We start from the raw sequence: 14,573 nt of genomic DNA, 5'->3' as shown, positions 1-14,573 counted from the left end.
ATAATAGGATGCGGATATTTTCGAAGTGTGCAATAATTGGGTTTTGGCAAGGGATCATGAATGTGGATAAAAGTCAATCAAATCAATTAAAAAGCACAAAAATCGATGGGAAATCTGATTGCCGAATACATTTGCTGGTTTTGAGCGAAATTCGGTTTAAGTTTCAGGGGTTCTGGCATATTTGACAGCCAAATTACTGACGCTGCGTCCTTAACCGTGCAATAATTGGCAATTTGCCCTACTCACACGTCAGTTCATATCTCGCATACTCTGAGATAACGCCCTAAAAGCCATTGGTAGCCACGTGTGTAGCTCGTTGTTTCTGAGCAATGATAGAATAAACATCCAATCCAACATCACGGGCAGGTAGATAAGGATCCTTTATTCCACATAGTGTTGTTAAATAACATGAAAATCCATTCAAATGCTCAGAAACAACGAGCTACACACATGGTTACCAATGGCTTTTAGGGCGAGATCAGAAGTTATGCGAGATTTGTTTAGCAGAAGTACGCACCTTGCATTCAATGCACAAACCAACAGTGCGCGTTTCACGTGCGTCACATGTTGGTTTTGTTAGCTAAGACGCCATCTAATATATTGCAAACATGGTGTGATAATATTTTGCTGTGACAAAACTATTTAGGTGTTAGTCTATTGGAGGGCAAAATCCCCAATAAAGAACTTTTGAGATAATAAATATTCGAGCTGTTTAGTGGAATATCTGTAAGAAAAATGAAAACTGAATTCAGTACTAGTAATACCATTGAAACTTTTAGGCTGGATTTTTTTTTAAGATCGATATTTTAAAGAAATTGTTAAATTGCTAGGCAGTTACCTTTTTTTAAATTATGTAGAGATACTTTAACTTTTGATACGCAATTCATTTGAAAAGAGTGTGTATTTTCAATTAAATCATAAAGTATTAGAACAATTTACGATCGTGGACCGCAACATATGGGATGTTTTTCTTTGCTTGCTTTGATCGTGCTTCATACTCAAATGAGAGCGAATTCTGCAATGCCTGTTAAGGAGACATTAACAATAAATCGAAATCTTATCTTTAAAATGCCTTGTATACTAAATATTTATTACATGTCCGCGGACCCCCAGGGGGCCGTGACGATCCTTCAGGGGGTTCGCTGTTAAGGAGACATTAACAATAAATCGAAATCTTATCTTTAAAATGCCTTGTATACTAAATATTTATTACATGTCCGCGGACCCCCAGGGGGCCGTGACGATCCTTCAGGGGGTTCGCCAAGCCATTGTAGATAAGTGTCGTGATTGATTGATCGATAATTGAATGTAACGAATCGATTACTTTGTGCGAATTTCACAAGAGTGTTATTTTCGAGCTGCAAATTTCTGAAAATGCAGTTGCCTAACATTTACAGTTCACCTCACCAAGGATGCTGAGTTTTCCAGCGCGAGCTTGTATGTGCAATTTAAATCGCCGCTAAAGATATTTGCAGAAAAATCTGGGCAATATGTCGAAAAATTGAGAATATGTCGTAAAGTAAAAAGCTTAACAGCAAAGGTGCAAAAATATGGGACGATTTGAAGGAAGCACCACACGAGCCAACGAACTAGCGCATGCAACGCCCAGTGGCACAGTCGAAGTACATTTCTGACGAAAAGTTTTCCGTACTAAAGTAGGAATCGAACCCACAACCCTTGACTTGATACGGCTAAATGATTGATAACACAAACCGCACGGCCACGAAGCCCAAAATTGATGGAGGGATTCTGTTGAACTCTTTCCAAGAAAATTATCTGCAAGATTTGTTGTTGGATTTTGACCACATTCGTCGTGGTTTTTTCACAGGATCAAAATAGAATTCTTGCATTATTTGTAGTGCTTTTTGAGATCTTTTGCAGGTTTTTCTAATCGCGTATTAATCAGAATCGGTGTCAAATGTTTTTAGGTGCCTGGTGAAATCTATCGAAGTGTAGTTAATTCAGTTTGATTCAAAAATTATGTGATTAAATTTATTAATCTAATTGATAATAAACTTCGATTTCAGGAATATCCATTTTCAGGAGTCCATGAGATGTTTGTAGAACTTCAAAGGGGATAGCAGGTTCAAAAAGAATGGGAACCACTGCACACTTGTTCAGGAAGCTAATTTAGGCGGACATGAGGTTTTCGTCAAGATTTATTGATTTTAGAGCCATTGTTTCTTCTGAGAATATGTCCTAATGTTAAGTACTACAAAATGTACGGGTTTAATTTTTTTTTCTACGGCGATCGCAAGAGTTCAGAAGATTTTGGGAATATCATGTCACAGAATTCAATCGGACTATAAATTTTGTATATGTATTTTATACTGCTTATGTTGACTTCCAACCCGATGATCTTGCTTAGGAATAGATTAAATACTGGTAGAGGAAAAGACGATGAATTTCTTGCAGAAGCTTCCAAGTTAATCGAAAACAACTGAAAAACAATGTGTTCGTGCACCACGAAAGAACATTGTCTGTTCCTTCCATCTGTGTACCGTTTTGATTCATATTACGGACAGCTTCAAATTCCGGACACTCTACTTTGTATGGGAAACATTTCACGTGAATTGTTTCAATTTTTGCTGTTCAAAAGTTCTCAATTTCAAGGCTCGTTTTAGTAAACTTTTTCCATAAATATCTTTGAAAATGTATAATGCCCAACTACCTTAGATGTCTCTTTGGTGGTTTAACGATTTCGATTGATGATTCGACTGTTCCATTAACTATTATCATGAGCTGTCCGGAATTCGATTCAAAGTGTCCGGAATATGAGACAAAAGTGAGGAAGCGTCCGGAATAAGAATCATGAAAAGGCCACACATTTTGATTTATTTAAAATTATTGAAGTTGCGGAAGCGTGTTCTTCACCCACCGTTCGAAAGTAAAGGGCTTCCGACGCTTGATAGCGCTAAGGAATCATACAGAATGATTTATTTTGTATGCTCTATGCTGGGTTATATTTCCCTGAGTCCTTAAGTGTCCGTAATATGAATCAAAACGGTACTGCGTGTGGCGATTCCCTCGTGCCAATATGGAGAAAAACAGATTTCCGATCCCTTGTATATAAAAGGCCTCGAGAGACGTCATCATGCACTTCTTTCATCCCTCTACGACGATACATGGACCCATCATCGACGTTCATCCACAAGGAAATTTCAAATGCAGTGAATTAGTAAAAATTAAGTGAACTCTAATGAAAGTGAATTTGTTGTAGCTTGCATGAAATAAAAAATAAGGTATAAGTGAACATTTGAATTAATTCGAGTAATAAAGTGGACTTAAGGTGAAACGAAGTTGTTGCGAATGCTGTAGAAGAAAGGACTAAATACCAAAGTGTGATCAACTTGGCCGCGATATCCATGGCCTGGCAGTGGTTCTCAGTGTAACCGTCCACCGTGCATCTGCGCTACCGACACAATGTACTTTATATTTCTATATAAATACACGTGTTACCTTTGGTTTGATATGCTTAGGTAGCCATGACATTTGTGAGTTGAACATGTATGAATATTCATATCGTCTATTAGTAAAATCGATTTTAAACGAGATAGAAAAATACTATCTTCTCCAAATTTTGTTCACAGGTACTTGAAAGACTGCAAAATCATTTGGTGGAAAGATATATTTTTTGAGGTGCTCATAGTTAAGATACAAGGCATACAAAATAGCTAATTTTAAGATGAAAAACTCAAATAACATGAAAACCATAAGAAATACCATGCCCACACAGTTACGGATCACCCACAGTGACGGATCACTTTGGCGTTCAACATCGGAAAACTCGCTCAAAACATAAACGTTGGCGTAAAACATATTTTTCTCATGTTTTACTATTTGTCTTCTACCATTTGTAATGTTAAGCACAACATTCAACCGCTAAATAACGGTGTATTTGACAAATGTTTAGTTGGTACCACACAGCTATTATTATATGCTCGTTTTCTGTAAGAAGTGTCATCAGCATTCATAAGCTCCTACAGGTGGTAAAACTCAAATGTTATAGCATAAAACATGCTCGTTCGCTTCAATTTAGTATGAATTTATCTTCGGAAAACATTTTTCTTGATTTTTGATTATAAATACCGAATATTAGCACTTCTAACTAGTGATCCATAATATGGATCTCGAAATGATTGTTTACCACGGTTATGGATCACTTCCAAAGAATGTAGATTTCTGCCATTTTAAGCATTGGATTCGACATTTTCAGACAATAGCACTTAGGATAAAACTAATAATACATCAAGGTTTGTAAATTTATTTTTTCAGCAGACAAAAATGGGTGGAAAACTTGGCGTGGAGCGAAAACAGTTCATTTCTCAGTTACTACAACGCAGTATCACAAAAAAAATGGCATTTTACCCTTGTTTTCAGCACTAACACTGCAATTTTTTGCAGTAATATATGACACATTGTTAACTTTCTCCAAATCATGCAGTACAGATGCATTGAGTTAAAAATCTTTTGATTTTGCGCACTGATCCGTAATATGTCATAATTTGATCCATAATATGAAAATTGATCCATAATATGGTTTTGCAGAAACCGACACAGTTTTTAATTTTTATGCAATCCTCTGTAAATATTACACTCAAAACAGTTTACTAACCGAAGTTCCAATTTGAAACGATTCATTTCGTGCTTTTAAATTACAACTTCACGTTCTCCATGTCGTTTTTGAATTTTATAGGTTGGACTCCACACTATTTGATCCATAACTGTGGGGTCATGGTACAACTTTGGAATGTTCGGCAAAGTTGTAGCAAATGATAAGTCTAAAAACTTTGTAGAACATAGTAGCCCAAAAAATCAAAAAATAAACACTTAAGAACAAGAAACGATTTTTTATTAAAAATACCTAATTATTTCGGCTTTTAAGCAAAACCGAGAAAAAGTTTGTTCGGCATAGTTGTTTCTATGATCATTTGTTACAACATTGCTGAACATACCAACTTACGATTCGTTAAAATAAAAAAGTCGGCGCATACGTCACTCTTGCGATCATCGTAAAAACAAAAATTTGATCCGTATATCTGTAGTACTGAAAATTCTGAACATATTCTCAGAAGAAACTATGGCTCTAAAATCAATCAATCTTGACGAAAACCTCATGTCCGCCTAAATTAGCTTCCTGGACCAGTGTGCACTGATTTTAATATGTAGCTCGTTATTACTATTCCAGCAAGACAGCCTAAAAATCACCTTCAAAATTTTATTTTGAATCCTCAGTTAGAGCCTCCCAGGATTACAAAAGCTAGCCCATTTCAACATACAGCAAGATGATGATCAAAATCTTGTTGTTCAGACAAGGTTTTTATTTAGCATTCGTTTCTCCAATTTATTGGAAAACCCTTTTATCGTGACGACATGTCTACTAGTAGGTTTCAAATAAAAAGCTTTTGGTTTATGTGGGAATACCCTGAGTTGAATTTTGTAAGCATTAGGAGAAATCTTCCATTTTGGTAAGCAAAGCCTTGCTGAAGGTGTCTGGGTTCGTTTACCCGTCGGTCCAGGATCTTTTCGTAATAGAAATTTCCTTGACATCTCTGAACATAGAGTATCATCGTACCTGCCACACGAAAAATTGCAAAGAAAGCTCTCAGTCAATAACTGTGAAAGTGCTCATAAGCACACTAAACTGAGAAGCAGGCTCTGTCCCAGTGGGGACGTAATACCAAGGAAAAGGAGAGTGATGAAAGCTATGATGATAGGCAATATTTGCTGAATCACTAGTTCACTAGCTGTTCACTAGTTACATAGGTACCCGATTTTGACTAGAAAAGCAAGAAACTAGTTTCTAATTAAGCATCCAGTTCAAATCTCAAAATCAGTCCATTCCGTAGAAAATTAGACAGTCGTGCACTTAAATGGCTAAGCTCTATCCCAAAACGAAGGCGATAGAAAGCAGCGGCTCTACCCCAATCCTTCACCTGGCCATCAATCAAGGAAACAGCTCAAAACTGCTGAACAACGTGAGTGGGCCTCGACCCGGTGCGGAAGGTGACGACGGCCACAGGTGAAGCCGAAAACCGGAATTTGCAAGAACGAAAATTGCAAACTAGCAACCGCCACGCTGCCGTGTGCATGTCTTATGATTAATACTGTTTTTGGCACTGGGCATGGGCGTAGCCAGAATTTCCGTCAAGGGATTTCCATCTTGGGACTAACAGACACCCTCAGTGTATAAGTGCTGGTGATCTTCTATTTTTAGACAACAATGGCACCTGTCGTAATCTTATCGTTACTTACTTACTTATTTGGCTTTACATCAATTATCTTGATAAAGCCTCGCCAACAATATTTCGCCAATTCCCTCGGTTCATGGCCGCTTCTCTCCATCCTCGACTGTGACCCACGCTCTCCAGGTCCTGGTGTACCTGATCAATCCACCTAGCTCGCTGCGCCCCACGCCTTCTTGTTCCGACCGGATTCGTGGCGAACACCATCTTTACAGGGTTGTTGTCCGGCATTCTTGCAACATGCCCTGCCCAGCGTATCCTTCCAGCTTTAGCTACCTTCACGATACTGGGTTCGCCGTAGAGTTGAGCGAGCTCGTGGTTCATCCTTCGCCGCCACACGCCGTTCTCCTGCACGCCGCCGAAGATCGTCCTTAGCACTCGGCGTTCGAAAACCCCAAGAGCTTGCAAGTCCTCCTCGAGCATAGTCCACGCCTCATGCCCATAGAGGACTACCGGTCTTATGAGCGTTTTGTACATCGTGCATTTGGTGCGGGGGTGAATCTTTCTTGACCGCAGTTTCTTCTGGAGCCCATAGTAGGCACGACTTCCGCTGATGATGCGCCTTCGTATTTCCCGACTAACATTGTTGTCAGCCGTCAACAAGGATCCGAGGTAGACGAACTCGTCCACCACCTCGAAGGTATCCCCGTCTATCGTAACACTGCTTCCTAGGCGGGTCCTGTCGCGCTCAGTTCCGCCAACCAGCATGTACTTTGTTTTCGACGCATTCACCATTAGCCCGACTCTTGTTGCTTCGCGTTTCAGGCGGGTGAACAAATCTGCCACCGTTTCAAATTTTTCTCCCAATAATATCCATGTCGTCCGCGAAGCAAACAAATTGTCCGGATCTCGTGAAAATCGTGCCTCGACTGTTAAGTCCGGCTCTCCGCATGACACCTTCAAGCGCAATATTGAACAACAGGCACGAAAGTCCATCGCCCTGTCGTAGTCCCCGCCGAGACTCGAACGAACTGGAGTGTTCGCCCGAGATCTTCACGCAGTTTTGCACACCGTCCATCGTTGCTCTGATCAATCTTGTGAGCTTCCCGGGAAAGCTGTTCTCGTCCATGATTTTCCATAGCTCTATGCGGTCGATACTATCGTATGCCGCCTTGAAATCGATGAACAAATGGTGCGTAGGGACCTGGTACTCACGGCATTTCTGGAGGATTTGCCGCACGGAAAAGATCTGGTCCGTTGTCGAGCGGCCGTCGATGAAACCTGCTTGATAACTTCCCACGAACTCGTTTGCTATAGGTGATAGACGACGGAAGAGAATCTGGGATAGCACTTTATAGGCGGCGTTTAGGATGGTGATTGCACGATAATTTTCACACTCCAGTTTGTCGCCCTTTTTGTAGATAGGGCATATAACGCCTTGCTTCCACTCCTCCGGTAGCTGTTCCGTTTCCCAGATTCTGACTATCAGCCGATGCAGACAAGCGGCCAACCTGTCCGGGCCCATCTTGATGAGTTCGGCTCCGATACCATCCTTGCCAGCGGCTTTGTTGTTCTTGAGCTGTTGAATGGCATCCTTAACTTCCCCCATCGTGGGAGCTGGTTGATTTCCGCTATCCGCTGTGCTGACGTAGCCATCGCCTTCGCTGTCCTGACCTTCTGTGCCTGTGTTCTCTGCGCCATTCAGGTGTTCATCGTAGTGCTGCTTCCACCTTTCGATCACCTCGCGTCCGTCCGTCAAGATGCTCCCATCCTTATCCCGGCACATCTCAGCTCGCGGCACGAAGCCTTTGCGGGATGTGTTGAGCTTCTGATAGAACTTCCGCGTTTCTTGAGAACGGTACAGCAACTCCATCTCTTGGCATTCCACCTCTTCCAGGCGGCGCTTTTTGTCCCGGAATAGGCGGGTTTGCTGTTTCCGCTTCAGTCTGTATCGTTCCACGTTTTGCCGCGTACCATGCTGCAGCATTGCAGCCCGCGCTGCATTCTTCTCCTCTAAAACCTCTTGGCACTCCTCGTCGAACCAATCGTTTCTTGAGCTCCGTTCCACATATCCGACAACGCTTTCGGCAGCGTCGTTAATGGCTGCTTTGACTGTCCTCCAGCAGTCCTCAAGAGGGGCCCTATCGAGCTCGCCCTCATCCGGCAACGCTGCCTCAAGATGCTGCGCGTACGCATTGGCGACATCCGGTTGTTTCAGCCGCTCGAGATTGTACCGGGGCGGGCGTCGGTACCGTACATTGTTGATGACGGATAGTTTTGGGCGCAGTTTCACCATCACCAGGTAGTGGTCGGAGTCAATGTTGGCGCCACGATAGGTTCTGACGTCGGTTATGTCGGAGAAGTGCCGTCCATCGATCAAAACGTGGTCGATTTGCGATTCTGTCTGCTGAGGTGATCTCCAGGTGTACCGATACGGGAGGCTGTGCTGGAAATAGGTGCTACGAATGGCCATGTTCTTGGAGGCGGCAAAATCTATCAGTCGTAGGCCGTTCTCGTTCGTCAGCCGGTGGGCGCTGAACTTTCCAATCGTCGGTCTGAACTCCTCCTCCTGGCCAACCTGAGCATTCAAATCTCCTATGATGATCTTGACGTCGTGGCTTGGGCAGCGGTCGTACTCGCGTTCGAGCTGCGCGTAAAATGCGTCCTTGTCATCATCAGTGCTTCCGGAGTGTGGGCTATGCACGTTGATTATGCTGAAGTTAAAGAATCGGCCTTTGATTCTTAACTTGCACATTCGTTCATTGATCGGCCACCACCCGATCACGCGCCTTTGCATGTCACCCATCACTATAAAAGCTGTTCCCAGCTCGCGTGTGTTGCCGCAGCTCTGGTAGATGGTATGATTACCTCTAAACGTTCGCACCAATGCTCCTGTCCAGCACACCTCCTGCAGCGCTACGATGTCGAAACCGCGGGTCTTCAGTACATCGGAGAGTATGCGAGTACTTCCAATGAAGTTGAGAGATTTGCAGTTCCACGTACCGAGTTTCCAATCGCTAGTCCATTTTCGTCGCTGTGGTCTTTGCCGATTGTTCCGGTCCGTATTCTCTCGTTGACGTTCCTGTGCTGATGTGTTTTTACGGCTGGCTCGCAGGGCCTGACACCAACCCCCTAGATTTCCGGAGGACCATTCCCCCTAAATGTTCGGAGGGCCATAGTGCGCAGTTTAGCTTAGAGTCCTTCTCTGGCACTCGGACGATGATCAGCCGCCCCTGACATGGGGAACAGACGCTGTTGTGAGCCGCTCCTAACGTGGAGTACAGACGCTCCAGGTTTGCAACAGCAAACCCCCCCTTCCCTGTCAGCATACGACCAAAGTTCCCACCGGGGGTTGGTTACCCGATCTTCCCCAAGGTTACTCGTACCCCGGCCAGTACCACGAGGAGGTAGGGATAGGAGTTGCTGGGCAAGAGGCTAAGGACCGCACAAAGGGGTCTATTTTATTCCTGCAGGTACGCGAGGTACCAATGGTACGCCATGCCCAGCCATTTACCGCGCCATATCGTAAGGATAATTAATAAGATGTAGAAGATTGGATTTTCAAGCGTTTCATAATTTTCAACCGCTCTACTACACGAATTGTCCAAATATTTTATTATGACGCAATCGCCAGGGGATGAGGAGCTTACTTGACACCCCCTGCCCCTAGCTACACCATGACCTGTTACTACCACAATGGTACAATCAACAACTACCATCGCCATCATAAATACGTCTATTTCTTTGATCGGAACATCTAACGGTTTATTCGCAAAAAAACAAGATTGCCCCAAACTGAGTTCCATGGGCATTACTGCAGGCAGTGAAAGTTTGCAGGTCGTCGTTTTGCCCCCCTCTCACTCACTCCTCTCTCCTCTGAACCAGCATGATCGAGACCCTCGACTCAACAAGCAGCCATATGCTTGAACCTTAAAATTCGCGTGAACGAACGGAACCGAATGCGGGCACAAAAAATTCGCCGAATTGGGGCTCTAATTGTGGGTTAGCCTGGTTTGACTAATTTGATTCGACGTAGAACTTGCGGCTCAATTTGAAACGAAAAACCACCTTCTGCTGCTTGGGCTCATACCCAAGACCTTGATGGTTGGATAGTGAAGGGGTTGACAGGGGGTAGTTAATGGTAAAGTGGAGAATATCTCAGAACCAGCAGCGTAAGTGTTAGTTGTATAGTTCACTTGATGCTTGATTGTTAATGTGTGTGCACTAGCCTAGATCGTTGCTTGCGATTTCGCTAATCATGCAGGTTTTTAGAAGTGTTGAAAACATGAGACATCAGTTGCAACAAACACAAACCGTGTCATGATACAAGTTCAAGGTCAATCTGGTATTTTAAATCTTGTTCTAAATCACTCAGGGCACCCGACATGAGCTCAAAATATCGTTAGAAAATGTTTTAGATAAATTTGAAGATATGTTTGCAACTTGCGTCCGATAGTATTTTTTCAATGTAATGTTGCAACGTAAAAGTTACAGAAACGTAAAAGTTAGGTATCACCCTCAGAAAACACTTTTTTTTAACATCTCTCTGATTACAAGTTCAATTGAAAGTCTTTACTTTTTTATCTTCATTAACGAGATTTTTAGCCTTCCGAAGGAAGTAGTCGCTACAAGTCATAAGTGACTATCTCGGACTGTGATGCATTTGAACTCTAGTGAGCAGAAAATTGAACCAGATTGTTCTGACAGAATTCGCGTCATTTTACCGTGCTAAAGTTTTTTAAAAGGTTCAAAGCAAGACATAATATAATTATTTATAACTAAATTGGTTTCACTATTGCTTCAGGAAATCTTTTCCTGGTAAAAACCTAAATCTTTACTTTGATTACCATTGTAGAGCAGCAGTGGGCTCCGGCTCGGGAGTTCACTGTCTACTGCGTTCTCGTAAATTAATAAAAAAAACGCAATTTTAGAGAATCAGTCAATCGATTTCGAATCCTTCTATTATCCAAACGTATGAAAATCACTATTAATTTAAAATTTCTCTGCAAAAATCTTTGCGTCATTCCTTGCTTAGCGCTTGAACGAGTCGGTCGACAGGATCCCGGTCTCATCGTACGGCACTTTTTGCAGAGTTCATTTAGGCCTTTTTCCCCACCGCCCGCGTGGGTTTTTGGTTTAATTAGTGAGTTAAACAAGTTTCAGTTTTGTGCAAAGTGAGTGCTTAGACGATTGCGCTTTGCGAAGGAAGCGAACTAGTGAAACTAGTATCGTTCCACCGCAATAAAATCATCGCCCATCATCAATTATCGGTGATTGATTTTCTCCCGCACCGAGAACAACAACAAGGCAGAAGGCCGACCCGGTCGGTCTACTACCTACGGCGCGTGGACGTTCTCCTGCTGTAGAACGGATAAGTATACATTATCTATTGAATTGCTTTCGCATCTCCGAACAACAGTGTTGAGTTCAAGGTTGTTTTTCGCTTCTCCTCTGTCTCTCTCCCGGTGCAATTTTGCCCGTATAGGGGAGTTGGGTACAAAATAGCCCACTGATTGGTTAATTTTTTTTTTCTTTTTTTTTTTTTTGTTTTTTTTTTTTTTTTTTTTTGTGAATTTGATTTACCCATTTAGGGGAGGTGTGTACAAAATAGTCCACTGATTAATAATTTTTTTACACATATTTTTTTTTGTTTTTGTTATTTTTATTATTATTTTTTTTTCTTCATTTGGTTGCGGTTAAGCTTTTTTCCGCATGGATGAATCGGATGGAGGCGATACGCCTCCTAGAGATCTCGTTGCTCGAACGCGGTTCTATCAACCGTCTTCGGCTGGGCCTTGGGTTGTCTATTTCCGGCGCAAAAAGAAGATTTTGAACGTGCTCTCGATTTCTCGGGAGCTGACGCGTAAATATCCTGGGACCGTTATTCACCAAGTGAAAGAATCCAAGCTGCGTGTAACTGCACCTAGTTACAAAGCAGCGAATGAAATTGCTCAGCATGAGGCTTTTACTGTGGAATATTGCGTCTATGTGCCGGCACGAGAAGTCGAGGTGGAAGGGAAAATTATCGACGCGAGTCTAACATGCGAAGACATTAAGACTGGCAAAGGCGTCTTTGAGAACCGGTCCATTCCTGATGTGGCTATACTGGATTGTAAACAATTACAATCAGTTTCCATGGAAGGAAATAAGAAAGTGTTTTCGCCGTCAGCCTCGTTTCGAGTGACTTTCCCCGGTTCCGTCCTCCCGAAATTTGTTTGTATTGACAGTGCTTTTTACCCAGTGCGTCTTTACGTGCCGAAGGTATTCAATTGTACCAACTGCAAGCAGCTTGGCCACAGTGCTAGCTATTGCGACAACAAGCCCCGTTGTGGCAAATGCAACCAAGCTCACTTGGAAGATGCTTGCACACAGGAAGCCGAAAAATGTAGCTACTGTCGCGAGGAACTTCATGACCTGCAGAAATGCCCGGCTTATAAAAGACGCATTCGAAATGAGAGTCGCTCAATTGTGAAGCGCTCCAAGAAGACATACGCGGAAATGGTAAAATCTTTAAATCCGTCCGCAAAAGAGTCTTCATCAGCCATCCCAGTTGGTAACTCTTTTCAAGAGTTGTCTTCCGATGAAGCGAACGACGACGAAACCGATGGGGGAGATTCTTCGGAGGTACACGCTCCCGGTAAACGAAAGTCTCCATCTTCTCCGGGACTGCGCCGTAAGGTATTGAAATCTTCCCTCAGAAGTTTGCCTAATTCCAAAGGAGGTGGGGCAAATTTGCAAATCCCGAAGAAACAGGTCTTTGATGCTTCCGTTCCGTGTTGCAGCAAAGATCTGCCGCCCCCGCCTCCACCGATTAAATATACTTCAAAAAGAAGCTCTAGACAAGATAGCAAGAAAAAAGCTACTGAAGTCCCTCGCTCTTCCTCGAAAACCCCCGGGGCCAAGCGAGGACTGATAACTTTTACGGCCCTTGTGGATCGCATATGCAATGCCCTCGGAGTTTCAGACTCATTCAGAGGCATACTCGACCTTTTTCTCCCCGCAATAGAAGAGTATCTCAGGGAATTGACTATTTCGTGGCCCCTCCTTGCTTCGATCATATCTTTCGATGGATAATTCATCGAGTGAGGTACAAGATATGATCACTGTGCTACAGTGGAACTGTCATAGTCTAAAACCTAAATTAGACACATTTAAGTTTTTGCTTCACAATTCCGATTGTGATATATTTGCACTCTGTGAAACATGGCTTTCTTCTGAAGATGATCTTAACTTCTACGATTTTAACATTATACGCCAGGATCGAGATGATAATTACGGGGGTGTGCTTTTAGGGATCAAAAAGTGCCACTCATTCTACAAAATCCCCATCCCGACTCATCCAGGCATAGAAATCGTTGCTTGCCAAATAAGCGTAAAGGGTAAAGACCTTTGCGTAGCTTCTGTTTATATTCCTCCAAGAGTTTCAATAAACCGCCGTCATCTCTGGAATGCAGTCTCCATGCTCTCATCTCCAGTTTTAATACTGGGTGATATGAACTCACATGGTACTGGATGGGGCGAATCTTATGACGATTATAGAGCGGCTATTTTCTATGACTTATGCGACGATTTCAACTTGAACATTTTGAACACAGGTGAAGTGACACGTATTTCATCCGACGGCAAAGAAAGCCGCCTTGACCTGTCTTTGGGTTCAAGTTCACTATCATTCGATTGCATGTGGAAGGTTATCGATGACCCCCATGGTAGTGATCACTTGCCCATAATAACTTCTATCAGAAATAATTTTGAAAGGTCAGAACAGTCAATTCAGGTTCCTTTTGACCTCACTAGGAATATCGATTGGCAAAAATTTGCATCAGCGGTAACCTTTGGTATCGAATCATTCAACACTCTCCCACCGTTGGATGAGTATCGACTCCTAACAGAATTGATTTATAAAAGTGCATTAGAATCCCAAAAGCAACGAGTTCCAAGTGCATCCTTCAAAAGACGACCAGCCACACCTGGTTGGGATGATGAATGCACTCAGTTGTATCGAGAAAAATCTAATGCCTTTAAAGCTTTTCGTAGATATGGTACCTCAGAACTTTATTTAGAGTACTCGAAGCTCGAAAAAAGACTGAAGAATCTTATTAAAGCGAAGAAGCGTAGCTATTGGCGACGTTTCATCGATGGCCTCTCACGAGAAACTTCAATGACGACGCTTTGGAGAGTGGCTCGCAACATGCGAAACCGCTCATCCTCAAATGAGAGTGACGAATACTCCAATCGTTGGATATTCAACTTCGCAAAAAAGGTCTGTCCAGACTCAGTTCCAGCTCAACCGCCATTCTGGGAAACCCAGAGAGACGATGCGTTGGACAGACCATTCACTATGCTGGAATTTTCTATGGCTCTTCTTTCATCAAACAACTCCTCTCCGGG

The 14,573-nt window shown here is 42.8% G+C and overlaps 1 protein-coding gene across 1 annotated transcript in view; it reads right to left on the bottom strand.

Moving 5' to 3' along the window:
• The window catches only part of LOC5579488 (glucose-6-phosphate 1-epimerase), a 176,046-nt gene that overhangs the window by 128,268 nt on the left and 33,205 nt on the right, over positions 1-14,573 (bottom strand). The gene's annotated exons all lie outside the window — the stretch shown is intronic.

The sequence above is a fragment of the Aedes aegypti genome, chromosome 2 (assembly GCF_002204515.2).
Source record: "Aedes aegypti strain LVP_AGWG chromosome 2, AaegL5.0 Primary Assembly, whole genome shotgun sequence".
Classification (NCBI taxonomy): Eukaryota; Metazoa; Arthropoda; class Insecta; order Diptera; family Culicidae; genus Aedes; species Aedes aegypti.
Note: the sequence above shows the minus strand (reverse complement) of the source record. Positions and strands in the feature narration are given on the sequence as shown.